This window comes from Rattus norvegicus, chromosome 5 (assembly GCF_021556685.1).
Source record: "Rattus norvegicus strain SHRSP/BbbUtx chromosome 5, alternate assembly SHRSP_T2T, whole genome shotgun sequence".
Lineage (NCBI taxonomy): Eukaryota > Metazoa > Chordata > Mammalia > Rodentia > Muridae > Rattus > Rattus norvegicus.
The window spans coordinates 97,404,997-97,429,068 of NC_141538.1; the positions used below are offsets into that span (position 1 = coordinate 97,404,997).

General features: G+C 37.6%; 1 protein-coding gene across 1 annotated transcript in view; it reads right to left on the minus strand.

The window, feature by feature from the left end:
• Nucleotides 1-24,072, minus strand: part of Ptprd (protein tyrosine phosphatase, receptor type, D) — a 2,326,896-nt gene that overhangs the window by 1,626,503 nt on the left and 676,321 nt on the right. The window contains 1 exon segment of the mRNA NM_001427220.1: nt 16,809-16,916. The gene's annotated coding sequence lies outside the window, so the exon portion shown is untranslated.

Genomic DNA, 24,072 nt, shown 5'->3' on the forward strand with positions numbered 1-24,072 from the left:
AAAAACAATTAATGTTCCTTGTATTGAGTCACTCTGAACATTCTGAGTTGGCAAACTGATGTTATAGTTTATAGTTATGATGCTATGTTTTATAGGTAAAGCTGGATTCAATGCAGTAAAACAGGAAGTCTATAAAGAAAAAAAATTTAAAATGTCAGCAACTATGTTACACATTTTATCTAAAAATAAGTTAGGCTAACTTGCAAAGAACAGTTAGTGTGTATATTTCCCTAAGGAAATTTTGCTAACCTCAGTACTCCATTTTCATCATCTTATTAGAATTTCAATATCTACCAATGTTTTTCATATAAATACAACTAAAATGCTATATCTAGAATATTTTCTCCCTCTTAAGCTTTAAGGTATCTTGTAGTAAACTATCACAAAGCATGTACATTTATAAACATACACATTCACTGTTGTATTTCTTTCAATTGAAAATAGATGTTTTTCCTATAATCCATTGTGATTGGAGTTTTCTCTCAGACCCTCCCAACTCCCTACCCACTCAAGATTCAAATACATTCTTTCTCAAAAAATAATAATTAATATAAAACGACATATTGCTTAGTGAGAGTGATATTTACTTAACTGCTTCTGAGAGACTCTGAAGAAAGGGTTGTTTAACTTTGTTTTCAGAATAGTCCCTTAGCTCAAATTTGCGCTCTCTCTTCACATATGGTCTGTGATGTACAATGCAACACACATGGTTTTATATATGCTTTTCCTCTCTCCCATGAGACTGCAGATTGTTGAGGATGCCTGTGGCTTTAATTCATGTTTGTTGTATATCGCTCCAGGACTAAGCAAGGCTATGTGAAACTGTAAATAAAACACATGGCGTTGACCATCTTTTATTCATAATTTAAGATTATTTTAATTTCTTGTGTGTTCTATATTTTCAAAGCATTGCTTTTGCATTGGTTCCTATTCTGTTTTCTTTTTTAATTTTTAATGATGTTTCCCTTATTCCTTGTCTGGCAGAATGGATTGGGATAAAAGGCACATTTAGGTTAGGATAAACATAATATATGTAGGTGTTATTCTGTACGGTGTTAGTCAAAAGTAAAACAGTTTTTAGTATTGACTGAATCACAGTAGCCCTGTGACTCATGCTTGAATGAAGCCTATATAATGTAATTAGTTTCTACGCCAGGGACAACATGACATAACAGCCCTGCCAGCACATCATTTTGATACCGAGGACTTGTCTTAAACAGTAAAAAGCCCACAAAAATACAAACAGGAGGAAAATAGTAATACTAACAAGGCAATTAGGAGAACACTTACTTTCATTTTAGAAGCTGACAAGGAATCTATCTCCTGATTCAACTCTAAGTTGGCAAATTGTATTGGCCAATTACACTGTTCTGCGCACATCCACAATTGGCTGCTGAAATGCACAAAGGACTGAATTGCAGGAGCCAATTCCATTTAGAAGGTTGGTAAATTCACACATATGGAATGTGTGTATAAGTGTGATTACCGAGAAATACACAGAGACACATGCATAGACAAAAAGAGGAGAAGCCAATCTATCTATCTATTCACACACAATTGTCCAGAACAAGATTGCCTCAAATATTCTTTTATGTTAAAAGCCATGTTGTGCTCAATGTTCAATATAGTTTATATTTAAAGATGTAGTGTGACATAGGATGATTATACAGCTCAATCATTGAGGCAAGCAGAATTCTTACAGAGGTTGTTACATGTTACTAAATACAATTCTGTATTCCACAAAGAGTTAAAATAACACCATTATAGTGAAACAGAAATCCTTATCAACTTATGGAACAAAATAGGGTTTATGCGAACCTTAAGTACCTTTTGCTTGTTTGACCAAAATCATTATGTTTCGAAGCTACATACAGACTTCAGTGACTAAAATTTTTGTTTTAATATGAGCAAAAGAGTAATAATTGAAAGGGCACAATCTTATATTTCCTTTTTCCTTGCTTTTTGTAGAATGGAGAGAACTGTTCAAGGGCATACAGAGGTGTTTCGCATGCGGGCTTCATCGCTTAGCAGTTATGTAGGTTATCTTAAGCAAGGTACTTAAAACGTGAGGTACCTTATTTGCTCTGTATGTAAAACACGAGCCATGCTGGTGTGTGTATTTTACTATCTGCTATAAAGCAGTGCACACAGAGTCCTTAGCAGAGCCTCGGGCACAGAGCACAAAGCCAACACATGCTGCTGCAGACTGTCCAGTACTTAACAATGCCATGAGGACTGTGACACTCAATAGAATCTGAAGTTTAGTTTTGATCTTTCCCTATACTAGTGATCAGTAATTCCCTCTGCGCACATGCTGGGTAGTTACACGTAGTAAAGTTCCTTTTGATTTATGGTATTTTAACACTGAGGACACGGTACTTAGTGCCATTTAACAGTCATATACCATGTGTACATGTGCATACACATGTGTTTGTTTGTGAGTCTGAATGTGTGTGTGGTGGGGGGAGACCAGAATAAGACCTTGGGTGCCACTCCACAGGTGTCATCTACATTGCTTTTAGCTCTAATTTTGGAAGCTGAGTTTGTAATTGCCTAAGAAGTTACTTAGAAGATGAGTTTGGCATACCAGAAAATTTTAGGGATCTTACAGTCTCTGTGTCCTCTCTGCTTAAATGACAACCATGCCTGCTGTTGGTCCATGGATGCTGAGAATTTAACTGAAGTCTTCTTGTTTACAAGGAAATGTATTCCTATTTCCATTCTGTTTGACACACCATTATAATTTTTATCATATTTTGGTCTACATTAACCTAAACTTTAAAGTCGTCTTCTCTTTCATCTAACTAGTTTTAAGATTGTGTCCCCAGGAACCTCAGTCATCTCTCTCATGTCAACACCAGTGACCATGTAGATGATTATCATCCCCTAAACTCCATCTCACCTCGATCTCACTTTCTCCCATGAAGTGCCTCCCCAAAGAATGTGTCTTCCAACTCCTGTACCATTTCAACAGAAGCTTTTTTTGTTTGTTTGTTTTTTGTTGTTTTTTGTTTTTTTTTGTTTGTTTGTTTTGTGAGCTCTCACCAGCTGTGTTGGTTCCAGGCCTTTTAAAGGCTCTGAGCTCCATCTACGCTGCAGAACAGTCAGTCACACCCAGCACCCCGGAAGCCTCATTCTCTCCTGGCTCACTGATCTATGTGACTCCCATATCATCATCAAGACATTGTTGCCGGCTGAAATGGAAATTACATACTCTGCTAACACAGACTATCTTACAGCTCAGTGGTTTGAAATTTGAACTTGGTATTTCTCGTGAGTACTAAACGGAAAGGACAGTGGACTATTGTGTGAGTTCGAGTGCTTGTGTGACCTGGTGTTAATGAGCTAACCTGCCTGAGCGTCCTTCTTCATGACTGTTGCGTTTGTAAGATTACAACTGCTGTTTGAAGGCCGGTCTTTTTAGGATGGTTGTCAGGATTGAGTTGCACAGTGGTTATAAAAGCCCTTCACAAATAAGAGAGCGTGTCACCATGCTACAGTGCTATGTGCCTTACTTCATTAGCAGCAGCTGTATTCCTTATAGACCCATCTTGGTCTGAACGTCTATGTTTCCACCCCAAGCAACTATCATTTCTTCAAGTTGCAATATTTAGAATTTAAAACATAAGCAACGGTGTTACAGTCCTTCAGAAGAACTCTTAAACATGTTTTATATTTTCACATTTAAATTACGACAAAAAATAAAGCGCTATATTTGTTGTGCCCTAGCCTTAAAAATTTGTCATGCCTCAAATTCACTGTTTGGAGGGACACTGGGCAGTCATATTGAAAGATTTTAGAAAACCAAACCATTTGTCTACTTCAGCTTTCTTTTTTCCATTTTGTATCACTTGCACACTGCTTTTCAATAAGCTGGTTTATCTTGTCTGGATAATCTGCATTACAGCCATTTCAACTTCAAAATTCCTGCAAAAAAGTAACTGATCCTCTGCTTTAATATTCCTGCTGTTTCATTAGCTCTCTTACAATTCGGGGAAAATCTATTTCTTACTGATGTTGAAAAAAAAACATAACAAGGCCACAGCAGGGAGGCACTAGCTTCATTAGAGACCATTATTACAAAAGCGAAATGATGGAGGGCAAATTGTTTCTGGCCTTGTAGTGCTGGTCCTGCAGCTCACAATAATCTGTGCGTTTGGAACCACAGTCAATTTGTTATCCTCTCTTTATCATTCACTTCCCATTGGCAGCCCCTGGTGCTGTGAGGCTTGTCAGTCCACAATCCAGCCGATTTCTTCCACTGTTGATTAAAAACAAGCTAAGCTACTTTGGAAGCGAGAGCTACAGTCTGTCAATAACTGAATTTACTTCTGCGTCTTAAAATATCAGAATGCTGGTTCCCAGAGAATGTGGATGCCAACATTATTTAAAGAGTGATTGGGCAGAGAAAGCATAGAAATTTTGACCCACTCAGGCTTCCATCTATCATTGGAGCCTATAATAAGGGGCTGACAAAGAAGGATTTAAGATAGAGAATCAGTGATTGCTCTATTAATCTAGTTTAACTGATACTAAAATCTGACAGAGCGAATTACAAGTTGCAGGCAGTAAGGCTTATCAATTCATTACCACTTTCAAGGCTCTCCCTTGCTTTCTTTCTGCCTTCAGCTTCTGGCAAAGGGCGGCCTTTTACAGTTCAATTTCTCAGTTTATTTTTGACTGCTTTTAATTAAGTTTGATGGCCTGCTTCTGCACTACTGAAGTTATTGGAGTTGCAAAGCACTTTGCTGTTATAATGATAGCTCCCTTGATGTCTGTTCATTATTAACTGCTTTTCAAAAGTGCTGCTCTCAACTCTCATTTTATAAATATTTAAATAACTGTGAATTTCTATAACATAAATATCTGTGCACAAAAGGACAGGAGTCTGCTGCCTGTTCAATAGTTAGACACAGGAAAGTCGAAATCTTTCCTGTACTGTCAGGTGTGAGGTTAACTAGGAATATTCCCAAATCATGCCAAATAGAAGGCCTCCATCAAACAGTGTCAGAATCTCAAAACTAACAGTGACTGGTGACTCAAGAGTTTATGGCCATCATCTATGACCTAGTTACAGAGTACACAGCTCAGAAAAATATATGAGTATTTTATATCTATAAATCTTGGATTTCAAAAACTATCTTAGGAAGTTGATTTATCCTGGTCTTAAGAAAATGATTGTTGAAAAACACATTTGAGTCTGTGCTGCTGTGTGAGAACATGGATCAAAAATGAAAATAAGCACAGAAAGACTTTAAAAATTGGAGAAAACGTTTTACTGCTTTATCTAATGGAAAATACCAACAAAGAAATTGAGAATTAAAATGCACATAGCAAACTATATCAATCCCAGTGATCCAAGAATTGATTTGATTTTCTCCCCGATTCCTCTGGTAAAATGTCTTTTGAAAACCAAATAAAGTAAAACTATAAAAACACAGCACCATACGTGTAGACTTTAGTACAGGGTAAACAGTTTTGGCCAAAGTGGAGTTAACAGCAGTTGGCACTTTTGAGCACTGTCCTAACTCAGAAGCTAGAGAGCTCTTAACACAGTCTCTATTGTATGCACAGGGAGATAGAGGTATAAAAACTGTAGGGACTTGGCTGATACTCACAAATTCAATACAAGGTAGGACCAGGACTCTAGTTCATATAGCCTCTGTGATCTTGGAGGCATCATTCTGCTCATATATAATATGTCTATAAATGAATGAGGTCAAGAAGCAGATTCAAAAAACAGGCCTGATTAACCTGACTTGGCACACTGCTCAGGTAACAGGTTCTACACAGACACGGTGAGTGGACCCGGATAGGACAGAACCATATGCTAGAAAGACATCTATAAAATATGGAAAGGGAAGATTATGCCATTATAATGTGGCTGTTCTCCTTCCCTGCATCATGGAGCATATTCTATGCTTCAGTCCTCTTCCTTCACTGAAGCCTATGAGATCTATTCTGTATGGAAAGTCTACCTGAGAAACCTGATATAAGCAAAGCACAAGGTTGACTTTCACAGCCATGGGGCCTGTATATCTATCTCTTACTTGATTCTGAGATCATTGACAGCCAAGTGTACTACTCTATCTGCAAAGCCTTCTAAAATACAAGTGGGTAAGGTAATATATCTGTTATCTGGGTGAAGTTTTAATGTAAGTAACTGTAAGTGGCCATAACAGTGGCAAATCAGTGTGATTAAAGAGGGGCAATTAAAGATGCAAAAAGAAAAAGAAACTATGACCAATATTTAAGAGTTTTCACTTGTATGTGAGTTAAAACAAAGCAAAAGAAGGACAATTTAAACTACTGAAAATCAAATACATCATAATAGAATAGTGGATGAGGACCCACTTGGAAGACAAGGGATGGAGAATTTATTTTGGTTCTGACTTCCGGATTTCCAGGCTTGTGTGAGCCTAGGCATTCATGGCAGAAATGTGTAGACAGCAGAGCTGCTCAGTGCTGAGCAGCGGGAACACAGCACGCTGCCACTCAGTCTCCCTTTCCCACTCAAGACGGTGTCATCCAGAGCCAAGCCAGGTTTCCTTCTTAGCTATTTCTCCCAGGAAAACCTCCCCCTTCAACATAGATACACTATATCAATCTAGGTGTGTTTGAATGGAACTGAGTTGCCCATCAAAATTATCCAACCCAAAGAGCAATCTACTGGTTTCAGCTAACTAATAGTAATTGTGAAAGTCTGTGACAATTGTTGTGAGGTACAACTGGAGAAGACACAGAGAAGTTTTCTCATCATGCGCAGAAAATACATCATACTCCCAAATCACCTTAGTACAATTCAAGGTGGAGGCATATTATCAAGAATGTTCAAAAATTTTAAATGCTGCCTTTGACAACATAAAGGGGAAATAGAGATCATTTACAAATGAGAAGGATATTTAGCTGGCTTCAGATGAAAACTTTCTTCACCATTGGAGAAAATTATTGGCAACCTGCATTGAAGACCATTATGGTAATATATGTGTTCATTCTAACGTTTTCTATCTCTCAGGGATCTTGAAAAAGAGGTTGGGCAAAGCCAAAACATTGAATGAAGTATGAAAAAAGTATGAGAAAAGTATGCTACCAGAGATCAGCTACCCAGGAAACCTGTGCAGAAGCAAGGAGCATGAGCAAGTCAGAATTAAAGCAGAAGGTTAAAGTTCTCAAAAGTTAAGTTTACAAATGCCGTCAGTAAAGAGTACTTGCATTTACAATTAGGAATAACGATTGTTAATTTTATGAATTTTAACAAAATTTAAGTCTTAAGCCCAAATAATGCACACAAAATATTTACACAGTCTTAGTAATTTGAACACTGAATGTTAGTTTTACCCAAACAATTGGATTTAGCATATTAAATCTGGGAAAGAAGAAACACCACAAGAGGAAGCTAATACTAATATTGAACAATGATAAACTAAGATAATCAACATCAGCATATTTCATTTAAAATAAAGCAGTTACCCTAAATGTCGAGCAATTGAATGTTGGTCTCACATCATGGCAAGATTGTACCACACAAAGTCTTGGAGCAAGCTTTTTCTGTTGCTGTTATTATAAGCATCTTGAGACCATTTTATTATTATATATAAAATTTATTCATAAACATAGAAATTTAATGTTACAATAGTTTTTAATTCTACAAAAAGTACTTACATTATTTTTAGTAAAGTATACTCGCAATTATAGAGAATTTTCTTCCTCTAAGTTCCTTGTGCAGGAATATTTTAAAGGAAGTATTAAGTCATTGTTTACATGCACCTCATCTTTTTGAGCCAAACTGTTTCCTAATAAAGAGAGAAAAACTGTCTCCTACCGAAAGAGAGCCTAGATGATGCCCTGTTTTTCCTTTATGGTGTACAAGGGACCTGTTTAAAGAAAATTAAGGTTCATTCCTTGGCAGAAATTAGAAAGTTAACATAGGGTCTGCAGACAAGAATATGGAGATTACCTTTATATTTTTTCAAAGCAGATTGCTTTCCAGGTTAAAGGTATGTTTTAAGTAAAACACATTATGCCTTAGCTTTCAGCCTTCCCCAATGGATGAGATGTCCATTTTTCTTTCTGTTAGTGAGAGTATTCATGAAATTTCAAAAGATCAAATGTTTACTTTAATCTCAATATAACTGACAGTAGGATATTGAGGAGCAATACCTTTTTACCTTTGAAGCTCGTATTTGTGATTCCTACTACAGACTGCACATATACATGACTTTTGATATGGATGGTGTTAGGTAACCATTGTGGAAGGTAAAATGATTTAACACACATCCTACAATTTAATCACAAAGGTTTATATTATTGATCATCATTCAGTCACTGCCTGATTGCTATCTAAAAGTATAAAACTATTGTATTCGTTACAATGTGAGATAAATGCCCCCTCTTATTGAGCAGAAATTTACATCTCTGTGTGAGAAGAAACCTGCCTATATTGACTGGGTAGCCAGTTGTGTTCTGAGCTCTAATTCAGCAGCAAGATACCAGGCATCACCTGCTGAGAGTCTGATATTTGAAGTCTAATATTATACTAGATGGCAGTGAAGATAGTCCTATATTACTGAAACAATTCTTGAAGAAGATAGGTTTACCTTTTATGATAATCCTAATATCAATCACTTTATAGCAAAAATTCTAGAATAATTCTTTACTTTTGCAGCATTGAGCAGAAAAAAATCAAAATAAATATTTTTTCAGTTACAAAATTTCCAATTCCCAGCAGATTATAATACTGACCATATCCTTTAAAATAAATTCTCTCTTTTTTTGTTGTTTCTGTTTCTAAACTGAGATTATTGCAACTCATCATTAATTTCCTGCTTCTAATGTTTCTGTCTTCAAACAAATGCATTGAATGCCATCATTTTTATTGTTTTTGTCATTGTTTGTTATACAAAATTCATGTCTATAAGAAGGCAATTTAAAACTGAACATCATGCCCCAACTTCTTAGTTTTGTTTCAATCTACTTCTAAAATGGATTGTCAATAAAGAAATATGTTAACTGTCAAGCCAAAATTAATTCATCGAAGTGGTAGTTGAAAACTGTCGGAACACTTCTGAAAGGCATCATTGTTATTGTTTTTGGGAAGAGGACCTACCATGTAGCCCATGGTGACCTGTAATTCTTGAGCATGAACCTATCCAATACCATCAGCAGAGCTTGGGGTATCATTCCCTGCTTTTATTGTGAACACAATTATTATTAGTCCTTTGAGAGTTTTATAATCTTTGGATCATATTCAACCTCCACACTGACTCTTCTAAGATATGCACCCTCTTTCTTGCCTGCTTTAAATTTGTTTTCTCATCAAGGCCAATTTGATTTGTCCAAATGTTCTTAGATGTTTGGAGCATGGTTATTGGCTATTTAGAGTATGGTTAATTTGGTAAGTACTACTCTCTTAAAACTGTGTCTCCTCCCACCAGTTATCAATAGCCAACACATAGCTCCTATAACTAGGGGTGATTTTCATGACAGAGTTTCATATAATTGCTGATACTTGCTCTGACTTGAGCTCACCCATGCTTGTGGATATTTTTACCATCAATATGAGTTCACATGTTCACCTTCCCTGCAGAGTCCAGCAAATATATTCATTCTAGTAACCCATCATTTCTGGTACTTAGACTTTCTTGTTTCTCTTCTACCTACAATAATTGCTGAACCTCAGAAGAAGGGTGTGTACCCCACTTATGAGTGAGGATTCTGAAGGTCCTTCTTTGCATCTGTTCCAAGTGTGTCTCTGTGTTGATCACAATCATTGGAAATAGATGCCTCTCAGAGAAGGCTGAGAGATTTGTTAATTAAAGTGGGTGACAGTTTGAAGGAGAATGACCCCCTATTGACTCGTATATGAATACTTTGTCATTAAAGGATGGCTTTACTTGACAGGGCTTAAGAGTTATGGCTGTAGGAGTAAACATGTCCTTGTAAGGGGTAAGTAGTCATTGGGGGTGGTTCTAGGGTTTGAAATGCTCAAGCCAGGCCCAGCATCTCGCTGCCTACTGCCTGTGGATTTGGGTGTCAAACTCCCAGCTACTCTCCAGGACCATGTAGGGTCTGCATGCTGTTTCTCATCATGATGACAGTGACCTAAACCTCTGAACTGTAAGCAAGGCCCAGTTAAATGTTTTCCTTTAAAAGAGTTGCTGTGGTAATGACGTCCCTTTCTTTCTCCATCTCCTTTGCTTTATGGTTCAGCCAATCTCATCCTTCTTGTGTTCTGGGAGCCTCTTGTTTCCCTGGTATATGGGACTTGCTTGTGGCTACCCCTATCCTCCATTGCTACACACCTCTTTTCAAATTCCTGACCCTCTGTATATCATCCCTGTCTCCTCTTATACCTGATCCCGCCCCTTTTTTGCCCTCCCCCTCCTTTCTTCCTCCCAAGTCCCTCATACCCTCTATATCCTGTGAGTATTTTGTTCCCCCTTTTAAGAAGGCCTGAAGCATTCACATTTTGCTCTTCCTTCTTTTGAGCTTCATGTGGTCTGTACAGCAATAGAACACTGATTAAACCAATGTCAGTTTGAATAGTAATGAGTTTTCTTCTATGACCTATAACCTGTCCAGTTACTGGTGCATAACCCCAGATTTTTCCTGGTAATGCCTTTCTTTTCTGGAGTGTAACTTTAAGCCAATCATAAGGTGGATGGTTACTTCTCATGTGTTCATGCTATTATGCAATAGGGGCATTTCTTGCGAGTCACTCATTACTGTAGTGTACAGGTTTGATCACTGTGTACTCTCTTCTAGTACTGTGCATAGCACCTTCTATTGCTATGAAAGGTAGTCAAGAGGTAGAAAGCTTCTGTGTCACTATTAGCTTGATTTTTCTATGTTCTATGCATCTAGTACATGTTGACTTACATAACAGACTCATACCATCAAGGTCTAGAGGATATCCAAGATCTACAGCAATTGCCTATAACAGTTGGGGGTCTATTGAAATTTATGGGTCAACCACTCCAAAAACCACAATCCATTACTGACTGTGGGATTAATATTTGTAAGCCTTCACAGCCTAATAAGGTCACTGTTGCCCTGCTACAGGACAATTCCATTTTTAATTCTTTGTCTCCTCTTTCTCTCTCCCCTCTCTACTCCATCTCTTTGTGTGTAAACTATTGAATTATTTGAATAGTTGTTGAATTAATAGTGGGAAAACATTAGGTCATTTGATAAAATAGTTGGTAAATGTGCTTTGTGAAATCAAAGTTCTGGCTTATGTTCAGAAAGATAAAGCAAGTTTCTGAATATTCATGTTATATAACCTTTGCATGTTAATCTATACCTTATTCAGTATTATGTAATCATAAATTTGAATTTTTATTTGTTTACTATAAATAGAAAACAAGACTTCCTATAAAATACTGAGCTGAATTTTACCACTTATAAAGGTTTCTGGTTTATGACCCTGGCATTACTTGTTGTAGAATAATAAGATGTTTTGATGTTGTAAGAGAAAGATTCCTCATTTTAGCTTACATTGTATGGCTTAAAAGTTTGTTTTGTTCATTCTTTGACATTAAACCCAACTGTGTCCTCCATAGATGCAATGAGAAATATAATATACTCAATCATTGTAAAATATCAGATATTCTCACTGCTGTATAAAATCATTCCTACTGTACATGTTGTAAGGGTTATGTCAAATGCATAAGCACATGGATTATCGAGGAGGGTACATAGAAGCCAATAAGGCATCTTGGGATAAAACTGAATACACAACAATTTAATTTCAATGCTAACGTTTAGCATTACTACAGTTGTTGGTGACAATGAATAGCTTTCCCTGTTAAATGTGTATTGCTTCTGAAATTTGAGATCATGAACTCATTAGAATGTGGCTGGAATTAACTTCTCGTTCAACGAGTCAATTCTGTCTTAACATTCTGTGTCTTTATTTTCATGTTACATGTGTTTTCTGAGTGGATGTCATGAAAATGAACAGCTTTGTGTCATTATACTTGGGTTTTCTCTAGTGATGAATTCCCTTTTCTAAGAGGAGGAACCACTGAACCTGTCTGAATTAGTGGGCAGTGAAAGGGAGAAAACTTTCTACACAAACATTTTTCTGAAAAGGCTTTATACCATCAGGAAAGAAAACTAAGATGTAGAATGCTATTGTGAAGAGGGGAGACAGAGACAGAAATAACGACAAAGAGATAAAGACAAAGACAAAAAGAACGAAGCAAAACTCAATGAAGTCTGCGCCTCCTAACATAATTTGAATCAATATTAATAACTAACATTTATTATAATTTTTGAGAAAAGTTCTCATTATGTAGACCAATTTGATTGGAACTTGCTATGTAGACCAGAATCAGATCAAATTCTGCCTTTTCAGTGCTGGGATTAAAAGTACTTGCCACTGATTTTATTTTGCTTAGTGATAGTAAATCATATTTCACATAAAATGATATAATGAGAAAATAATTTAGTCTCTAATTCAGTAGTCTTGTGCTAAGGAGATGACTCAGTTTCAGAGAATTTCTGTTTTTCCAGAGGACCCAAGTTCAGCACCCACATCAACTGGCTCATAATTACCTGTAATTGTAGCTCCAAAGGAATCTGATGCCTTTACACACACACACACACACACACACACACACACACACACACACACACACACACATTCATGCATCAAAAACAAATCTTTAAAACAATACTGAAATTGATTTAGTAGATTCTCTCTTTCAAGTTCAACCAGGGACACACATCTACATTACTTTTTAGTTTTACAGCTATGAATTTCTGCAAGCCATTTGTCTCCTCTAAACTTTATTCTTTGCATATTCTATTTGAATGATACTACATATCTTTGCCTAAATGCACAATACTTAAATTTTTAATAAATTTCGTTTTGTTTTTAACAAATATTAGTTGAGTCAGGTAGGAAGATGATGTAGAGCTTATGAGTAAGTTAAGGGTCAGAGGCCTGATGGGACTATCAAGACCAGCTTTGAGCCTTATACATGGTAGAACAAAGTACTTGAGGTCAAGTCACGGCTACAATATCTGCATTCCATAATTTCCATATATTGCATTTTTTTGTTCTGCTGTTCTAGCGTCCACTATGAATTGTAGGTTTTTATATTTACCATGCATATGTTGGGGAGATTTATAGACAAGCACATAATAAATCCTTATGGTAAATGGTTTATTAATGATATAAAAAGGAACAAAACTATCCATATACTTGCTCATGAATTTAGCTCTCTGTGTATTGAGGACAAGATGGTATGCCCCATCTGGGCAGATCATCCTTCACACTCTTCTTTGTGTTTGTCCATACCTGATGCCAAAAACAGCAGAACTGTGCTGTTGCCAAAGACAGTCTGATGAGCATTAACTTTACTTATGATTAAATTTGAATGAAAAGGTGTGAACTGTGCAAGCAGTGCAGTCTAACTGTATCTCTTTGTGGAAGGGATGGAGGGAGGAGGAGGAGATGGAGGAAAGATAGGAAAGGAGAGAGTGTCATTTTTTTGACATTGCAGACATTTTCTGAAAAGTTTAAGTAGAAATAAATGTGTGAACACAGACTATTTGTATCTCTTCAGAGACAGGCAGTGGAAAGGGTGTGAGCTGGTCTTAAATTTTAGCCTAGATATCATTTGTATTCCTTCAATTTAGGATAATACAGGTAAATTTTTATGGGGGACAGAAATTTGATGGAAACTTCTAAAGTTGAAGACCTCATCAACAGTAACATAGGTATCTGGGAGAGCCAAGTACCAGTGTTTTAAGTATTGCCACTATGATGATATAGGTAATTTATATACCTCAAAATGAAATAAAGGGTATCACATAAAATCATACCAACAAAACATAATTAAATTTCATGGATTTAATAAGCAACATACTCAATCCTATGATATTTATACAATGATAATTTTCTTGGTTATCATTATCCAGTAATATCTGTTATATATATATATATATATATATATATTATCACACAGCCATATAAATGGATGTTGAAATATGGTGATGCAATATTATGAAAATATATCATGTGCTAAGAGACTGGAACTTTTGCTGGACCTCATAGACACATAACAATATATCTTAAGGTAACATATCTTTTTTAAAATGGGATATTTAATTTATTTACATTTTAAATGTTATCCCCATTCCTGTTTTCCCCTCCAAAAGTTCCCTATCTCATCCTCCCTCCCCCTGCTGCTATGAGGGTGCCCCCCCACTCCTACCTCCTTGCCCTGGCATTCCCCTACACTGAGAAATCGAGCCTTCACAGGACCAAGGGCCTCTCCCCATTGTTGTCTGACAATGCTGTCCTATGCTACATATGCAGCTGGAGCCATGGGTCCCTCCATGTGTACTCTTTGGAAGGTGGTTTAGTCCCTGGGAACTCTTGGGGTGGGGGTCTGGTTTGTTGCTGTTAGGATTTCTATCCTAGTTTGTACTCAGCCTGTTTGTTTAAGCTGCCTTTAAGAGGCAATGTAAAAATCAGCCTTAAATACACTGGATTTCCCATAATCAACTCTTAAAACCTAAGATTTTTAAAGCATAGCTATAACTTTAAATTATGTTCTCTTCCATGCTCTTGTCCCAATAATAATGAATGTGTGTTTTGATAATAATATGCTGAAAATAACAAATATAGGATAAAAGAAATCTTACAAAATGAACTTCTAACACAAATGGTCACTGCAATGTAGAGATAATTGTTTGATAAACAGGGATGATTGAGTACTGTGTTATCTCGCTCATTCAGAGTCATTGACTCAATCCCTTGTAAACCTCTGTTAAAGATTTATGTAAAGTAATTCTTGTTTCTTTGCCATGTGATACCTTTTTGGCTATTCAATAAATACAGAGTAAAGTCTTTTGTTAGAGACAGATACACTCAAAAGGCACACCAGGCATAGGTACAGACATACAGGAATAGACTCCAAAGAGATCCAAGACAGACCAGGATTCAGACTCATTCAATAGACGCAAAGCGATGGAACACTCAGAAAAGGGGAAGTAGCAAATTCAAATTTGGGCTACACGTACGCATTATTGATGATTATGAGTTTATTATTAATGTATGTAAGCTGAAAATGTTTTAATGCCTTGTGTGAAATTGTTAATATGTTTAACCTATGCAGTAAAGAATATTATTTAAGACATAAATTGAAATACCATATATAAACCTAAAACACCTATTAATATTCACACTTATGTATCATGTATCACTTATTCTATAAGTCCCCAGAAAAATATAAAAGTATTTAAGCATCATGTAGATATTATCCACATTCTGGTCTTTACCTGTAGAATTTATATAGTAACTAGAGAGCAACTCTTGACAGCACTTAAGAAAAGGATTTCTCTTATTACAAAATAACCTGTGACTGTACCTTGATTTCATACATAATAAGCCATTTTACTGTAATATTTGTAAACCTTTTAGTGTCTCTGGAAAATAAATTTACTCTTCCCATCACATTTCCTTCCTATAATCCCACTTTTTTTCCTTATAAAAAGCTTCAGACTAAGTTTTCCAAATAAAGAAGTCTTTTGATTATTCAAAAAGTATAGACAAGAAAACAGAAACTTAATATATTCATATGGATTATATATGATGTATATTATATATAGTATATAATATATATGGCATTAAAATCTTAGGAAGATTTTATCATACAGACTCCTTTGCAACTCTGATTTATTTTTATACACAGAAATAATATAAAATCCTCATCTTTCTCATTTATAAATATGACTGCTTCTTAATTTTATAGAAGCATCATGTTCTGAAACCAATTTTAATAGTAATATAGATTTTCACTGTTGAAAAAATACCCTCTTATAAGTTCTATATGAGCATACTTGAGGTGTTTATAATTTTCAATGCCATTAAAATAGACCATAGGAAACATTCTATTGTTTAAATCTTTTTAGACATTCCTAATTATTGCATTACATTAAATCACTACATATAGAATTGCTGTGTCAAAAGCCAGAGCCATTAAGACACTTGATTAAGCAGACTAAATGCTTATTGTGTACTTTGTATCTTTTCATAGCCCTGTCCCTAGAACACTTGATTGTTTTAATTCTTTTTGTTCTTCATCTTTGAACCTGTTTAAAGCAGAGAATCCAAGGGAAATACACATAAAAAAAAATGAAGACCGCTATGCAGGTTTGGCAAAGTATAAAAATGCTTGTAATTAAGTTGTTGATAGCAATCTTTTCTTTCTCAATAGTCTATGACTGTAGCTCATGGCAGTTTCATGCTGATGCTTTTCTGTAGCCAGACAGTTTGGTAAAGGAAATCATGGTTAAATGTGTGAGAGATTGAAATTTTTCTAATTGGAAAATCAGAAATAAGGGATCCTATTGAGTCATGGAGCGATTTGCCAGTGTGAATTGTTTATTCTGTGAATTATAAAATTTGTTGTCTCTGGAGTAAGTCACCTTTCTGGCCTCTGTGTTTAAAACGGCTCGTCTGATACTAAGAAAGAGTTTTGGAAATTGCCCCTCCTGTTCTCAACCTCTGAAGGTATGTAATCACAACCTTTGCTCTGGTATTTTGACTCTTGATTTAAAGTTAAGTCCATGCATTGCAATAAATTCTGCTATTTACAATTTTGATGGGGAAGCCTGTATTGATTTTAGAGACATTATGGAATTTCAAAAGTATAATTCTTTTTAAACAAGCAAAATATTTTGGTATTTGAAAAGTACTTGTGAAGCATCAGTATGAGCTCTGTAGGGTAAAGATGGCAGAGTAGCAACAATGCATGATGAAGGAGTGGCCATGTTGGACACACTCAACTCACCTGGAGCCAAAGCCCATCACGTCCATCAACATTGGGGCCAGCATACTGACAGCCAGGCACTGCCACTGGGGTTTCACAGGCCAAGAACTGCTTGCCTTTTATATCAAGCTGGAACAGAATACATTATCAGTCAGCTTCCAGTTTCCTTTCAAACTTAATAAAATCCACAGTTTATTATATTCTCTGTCAAATGAGATGTTCAGTTATCCGAATATTCAACACAAAGGGAACAGTAACATCTTGACCTCTCTAATTTATACCTCAGTGATTAACTCTGCACCTTTGTCAGTCAAGGGACAATCTATAGTTTATCTTCTATAAAGCAGTATTGTAAAAGCTTATTATTTCAGTGCAATCATTTATATCCAATTGGTTTAAGTAATTTATATGCTTATTTAAATAGTCATTTTATATGCATTGTATTTAAAGACTATAAATCCAAATTCATTTAAACCCAAAGAAAAGAAAAATTTAAAAACATTTTTATTAGATATTTTTTATTTACATTTCAGATGTTATTCCCTTTCCCAGTTTCCTGGACATAAGCCCCCTATCCCATCCCCATTCCCTTCTTCTAAAACGTTGTTCCCCTAAAAATATTATTTATGAATAAAGCTGCTATGAAAATAGTTGAGCAAGTGTCATTGTGATGTAGTGGGGCATCTTTTAGAAATATCTCTGTACAGGAGTGGTATAGCTGGGTCTTGCAATAGAACCAAGTTTCTGAGAAACCATCAAACTGACTTCCAAAGAGGTTGTACAAGTTTGCAATCCAACTAGAAATGGAAGTGTTTCCCTTGATCCACATCTTGCCAGCATGTGATGTCACTTCAGTTTTTGATCATAGCCATTCTGATTGTTGTAAGATGAAATCTCAGAGTCATTTAATTTACATTTTTCTGATGACTAAGGATGTTGTACATTTGTTTAAGTGCTTCTCACCCATTCCAGATCCCTCTGTTGAGAATTCTCTGTTTAGCTCTGTACCACAAATTTTTAATTGGGTTATTTGGTTTGGTGGTGTCTAATTTCTAGAGTTATTTATACATTTTGGGTAGAGTCCTCTGTCAGATAGATGGTTGGCCATGATCTTTTCTTAATCTGTAGGATGCAGGTTTTGTCCTATTGATGGTGTCCTTAACCCTGAAAAGACTTCAGTTTCATGAGATCGCACTTAACTGCTAAACTTAGTGTCTGCACTGGAAAAAAACCTAGATGTCCCTCAACAGAAGAATGGATAGAGAAAATGTGGTACATCTACATGTTGGAATGTTATCCAGTTATTAACAACAAGGACATCATGATATTTTCAGGCAAATGGGTAGAACCAAAAACTACCAAGCTGAGTGAGATAACCCAGACCCAAAAGCACTTGCATGATATGTAATCATTTATAAGTGGGCTTTAGCCATACAGGACAGGCTAACCATACTACAATCCACAGACCCAAAGAAACTAAGTAATCAGGAGATATAAGGGAGGATGCAGGAATCTCATTTAGAAGGAGAAAACAGATTGTCATAGGAGGTAGATGGACAAAGAGAATGGGTGGAAGAGGAGGTGAACAGGGGATAGAGATGGGGATAAGATGGGGGGAGTGCAAGAGTGGGAAAGGGCTGAGAGTGACAATGGAATCCAATCCCAGTCATCTCTAAGACTACCAGAAGACCTGGGACTGGTGAATCTCTGGGGCATTGGTAGAGTGACCCTAGCTGAGATTCCTATCAGCTAAGGGTATATGAAGGATTTTGAGTCTCCATAAAGGGGATACGGAGACTGAAGTGGCCACCTCCTGCATCCAGGCAGGGCTTTGAATGGAGGGAGTGGAACATCAACCCAAACACAAGACTTTCAATCCAAAATTTGACCTGCTCATAAGATGCGCAGGTTTAGTTATGGCCAACCAACTTGAGACAAATCCCACAGGAGAGAGCCAATCAATCCCTGACCTTATTAATGATACTCTGCTATGCTCCAAGACAGAAACTTAGCATCGCTGTCTCCTGAGAGGCTTCATTTAGCAGCAGATGGAAACAGATAAAGAGACCACAGTCAAGCATCATGTAGTGCTCAGCAAGTCTTGTGGAAGAGTAGTGGACAGAATTGAGCAAGCCAGAGAGGTCAAGGACGCCACAAGAAGATGTACCGAATCAACTAATCTGTCTCATGCAGGCTCAACAGGACTGGGTTACCAGCCAAGAGGCCTACATAGGTTAGACCTGGAACCCCTGAACCTTTGGATGGGATGTGCAGACTGGTTTTCTACTAAGAATGCAATAGAAGCGAAGTCTGTCTCTGAGTCTACCTTTGGATCCCCTTCCCCTAGCTGGACTGCCAGTTTGGGCTTCAGTGGGAGAGGATGTACTAGGCCTGATGGGACTGGATATCCCAAGGCAGGGTGGAGCTCAAGAAACTTTCCTCTTTTCTGGGGAGAAGGAGAGGGGGTAGTAAGTAGATTTTCAAGGGTGAGCCTGGGAGGGCAGGCTACAATCTAGATGTAAAATGAATAAGTAAATAAATTAATGAAAAAATATTAACAATTTTAATGGAAAGGAATATTAATAGTACTTAAGCTAGCTTAATGCAATCCCTACAGCATTGTTTGTACTTCCTCATGTACTTTATCATGAGAGATACTGAGGAGACAACAACCTCATTGAATGTGGCAGGGTGCCACAGCTATGAAACTTGTTAAGAACACACCAGAAACATACTGGCTTAGACAAACCTTTAAGCTGAGCTTCCTGTGGGAGGGAGATGTGTCAGGTATGATCTATCTTCCTCTCAGCACTATGAAACCCACTGGACCTACATTGCATTCAGGTGCACTCAGGTCTTCATAGTGAGGAACACTGAACTCACCCCAGAGAAGGAAGTAGTGCAAGTGATTGTCCACAGTAGTCCCTACCCCCCTCCCTTCCTCTCTCCCTCTTCCCCCTCTCTCCCTCTGTCTCTCTCATCTCTCTCTCTCTCTCTCTCTCTCTCTCTCTCTCTCTCTCTCTCTCTCTCTCTCTCTCCTCCCCCTTCCTGATTGAGTCTTAGAGGCTTTGTGCTACTTGCTGATATTCTTGATACTCTTTATCTTCGTACATGCTAAAATACACTCTTGCATGATCCACTTACCTTCAAGCCCTTTATCACTTGCTGACCTACCTGGCACTAATTAGTTATCTTCTATTACCTTTTGTATAAAAAAACCGCACTGCCATACTCCATATATCTCAACACCTAGACCTACCCGAAACACTGCCTTACTGCACCCACCTAGGGCTTGCTTATTTCATTTCACCTGATATCACTCAGTAATTATTTTGTTTATTTATTTTTGGTGAATGTGATATCTTCAGGAAAGAGCCACTTAAATTATGAAACCTCACTTCAAAATTTATTGCTGTTCTACTCTTCTAACTCTCTTTTATAATTCGGAGAATTTATTATTCTGGAGCCTTTTCTTATTCCTTGGGCTTTTCCTGTTCTTGTGTTCCTACAATGGTATAAGTTCATTAGTTCTCACTTAGACAATAACAGTAACTTTGACACAGGGATATAGTGCTATCTAAAGGCAGAAGAGACCTCCAATTTAGGATAATTTAAGGAAAACTATTAAATAACCTACTTAAACAAACATGACTGTATGCAGGAAATTGACCCTGCAGTGTGTTAGCCTTCCCTTGCCCAGGCCCCATGCAGTAGCAGGGGAGGAGTTACTACTATTCCAGAATATCAGAACAATGGATGGTGTCTATAAGGACCTTCTGTAGTCAAACAATGGTCTTTCATATAGGGTCACGAGTAGCACATGCTAAGAGTGCAAATGGGAGTCTGAGCATATAACATGATCTTCACTCTTGCATCAAATTTTCCATAAGACAAACACACGGAACGCCCAAGTGCCAAGGAGGTTTAGAGGTTGCTGACGAGGTTCAGATGCACGAGTTTCTGGGTTAAGCAAGAACACCAGAAATATACAAGGTGAAATAAAACAGAGCCAGCAGCCATTTTTATGCACACTGGAGAAAAAAAAGATATCAAAACCAAATCTATATTTCTTTTCTGACATAAAAATTTAACCTAACAAACCACTGAAATATTACAGTTCTCCTAATTATCACCTGTGTGCTTGATAGCACATGCTTCATACCTTTCTTAGGTTAAACACCAGAGCACCTTAAAGCACATACTATTAACAGTTCACTATATTAGTACTAATGGCAGGGTTGCTCCCTCAACGCAGCAGATACAGAAAGCTTTATAATTTAATGTAAACTCTATGTCTCCAATAAGCCACACATTTTCAAACCTGCATTTCCACGAGTTGAGTTTTCCTTCTGCTAAGAATGATTCATCTCCTGTCATATCTAATACACATTCCTAGAAAGCTCATACTTTATAGCAATAAAGTAATAATGTACTAGTGGCTTTTCTCATTCCTTTGACAAGATACCTGGCAAAGACAAGTTAAGGAAGGAAGGTTTCTCTGCGCTCCATAGAGCCACAGCCACATTACAGTACAACATCTGTTCAGTCCAACTTCAAAAGTCCCCATAGTCCTTAATAGTCTAAAGACTGTTTAAATGTTCAAAGCTCATTTGAGACTCAAAGAAATTCCTTAATTGTACAAATCAAAACATTACATAATTCCAGCATGCAATGGTGCAAACTAAGCATACCCTATCCACAATGGATGGATGGGATAGAGCAAAGGAAAACTGGATCAAAGCAGTATCCATACCCAGCAGGGAAAATAGCAAATTCTGTCACTCCACATCACACATCTGGAATTCATGATAGAATCATCTGGACTCCAAGGAACGTAACTAGCCTTCTAGCTGAGCTGCCTCTAGCACATTTGACTTATGTCCTGGGCCAACCCCATTCTGTTTCCTCAACATCTTGGTTCTCCATTGCAACTAAGAAATCATTGTCATAGCTTTACTCAATAGACACCAATGACATCTAACAACAGCCTTTACATGGATTCCAAGTGCTTCCATTCACTGTCTGACTTCAGTTTCCTGGATTAAGTTGCATCAACTTCTCTGCGATAACTTGTTCAGTAACAATGTTAGTTTAGTCTCTCTTCATTTTCATTAATTTGTGCTTTCACGAGATGGAGTGTTGGGTGGGTGGTGTCTTGCAAACTGCAAGCATTCTCTTCAATAGGCACTAAACTATTTAACAATTACAGATGTGTAAATGCCCACATTCTCCTTAACCTAAAGTGCATATATTTGCTCACCCACAGTTATTTGCAAAACCATAATTTTCGTATCTTTCCACTCTCATTTTTGCATCCACACCTGCAAATATGGATGAGAGCATCAAGCAGCAACCATAACACACCCTGAACACTGCTATGTTGGACTGTTTTCTGTCGATAAAATTCATGTATTTGCTTTAAATTAAGGCTCACTCACACTCTTTATTTTTTCGGAGCTGGGGACCGAACCCAGGGCCTTGCGTTTGCTAGGCAAGCGCTCTACCACTGAGCTAAATCCCCAACCCCAACTCACACTCTTAAGACATGGGCAAGATGCACTAAACCTTGGCATGGATGTCACACAGATGGTTCCTAGCCCAGGTTGGGATAAAGTCTCTGCCAGGTCTCCATTGTCCACAGTTCTGTATGGCCCAATAAGCCCCGCGAACAGCATTTTAAGGTACTTTTAGCTGAAAGTTCCAAAGTCTTTTCTTATTCTTTATGGCATAGCAGGATCCTCTGAGATTGAAACTTAGTATCTTGTAGGGAGGCTCCGTAAGCCAGAAATGAAAACAAAACAAACAAACGAACAAACAAAACACCTTGAGGAAGTTCATGAAACTGACCTAATTTATAAGGACACCTCCTTCCTGGAGTAAACAATAGAGGCTGCTTAACATCATTGCCAGACAAGCAGAGCTGCTGAGAAGACTCAGACCAGCAGAGATTCCTAGTCAGACTAACTGGCTTACTTAGAGAGAACACTTTATCCTGCTGAGGTACCTGCAGGCCATGCATTGTGCTCCAGGTTCCCAGCTTTTGTGAGCTGTCACCACTGCTTGGTGGGTGGCGGTGGCGGTGAAGGTGGCGGAGGCGGCGGTGGTGGTGGTGGTAGTGGTGGTGGTGGTGGTGGTGGTGGTGGTGGTGGTGATGGTGGTGGTAAGAGGCTTTGGTGATGCAGTCTTTGAGTTATTTATGCTACTGTAACTAGGCTTTGCTGGTTTCTGACAGTTCTGTCCTGGGCTCCCTGTCTGGGCTAAGTAGACACATGGATTATTGCTACAAGAAACAAGCTCAGACTTACAAGGGCAACACACTCACGTGTGGCACCATTGTGTTTCATTATTAATTTTTGCATTATTGTTTGTCTTGTTGCTGGGAAATACACATGTCAAAGTACTTTGAGGAAGCCTGTTCTGACTCACCATTTGAGCTCAAAGGCCTTCACGATTAGGGAGTTTTAATGGCCAAACTCTGCGGCAGCTTGCAGAGAATGTCACATATTCCTGCTCAGCTAGCTTCACCCTCTGTATCCAACCACGCTTTTCCCACCTTGAACAAACTAATCCAGAAAACCTTCATACCCATGACCAGAAGCTTGCCTACTAGTGATTCTAGAGCCTTCCAAGATGCCAATCAACCTGTATCAACTGTTTCGGAGAGCAATGCTATCCTTTGCTTGAAGGAAAGCTGTTTATTCTTTATTAGTTCTCAAGGCGACAGAGAACACTGTATAGATCCTTGGAGAGGCAGACACCATGGCCAACACGTGTGTACCCTGAGGATCACTGCGAGTTTCTAAGTAGATATATCCCATCTTTACCTCCCAGATGCTGGTTTACAGGTCTACACCTCCATTCTCTGTTTATGTGGTGCTGTTGTCCAAACTCAGGGCTCTCTGCACAACACACAAGTACAGAGCTGTCCTGAGCTCCAAAGAACACTTATACTCACGTAATGCCATCCTAAGAAGAACTAAAATAATTGAAAGTAGAATTTAAAATGCATTTTTGGTGGCTAAACAAAGGGTTTCTTTTGTATTTGTTAAAAATAGAAATTCTCCTATGTGGCTAGATAATGAATTTCCATGATCTACAATTTTAAGTGACACAGACTGGGGTTGGGGATTTAGCTCAGTGGTAGAGCACTTGTCTAGCAAGCACAAGACCCTGGGTTCGGTCCCCAGTTCAGAAAAAAAAAAAGAAAAAAAATGACACAGACAGGCATATAGGGACAAACGTCACTCCCACCCTTGCCTGGAACCTTACATTTGTCTCCTTTCAA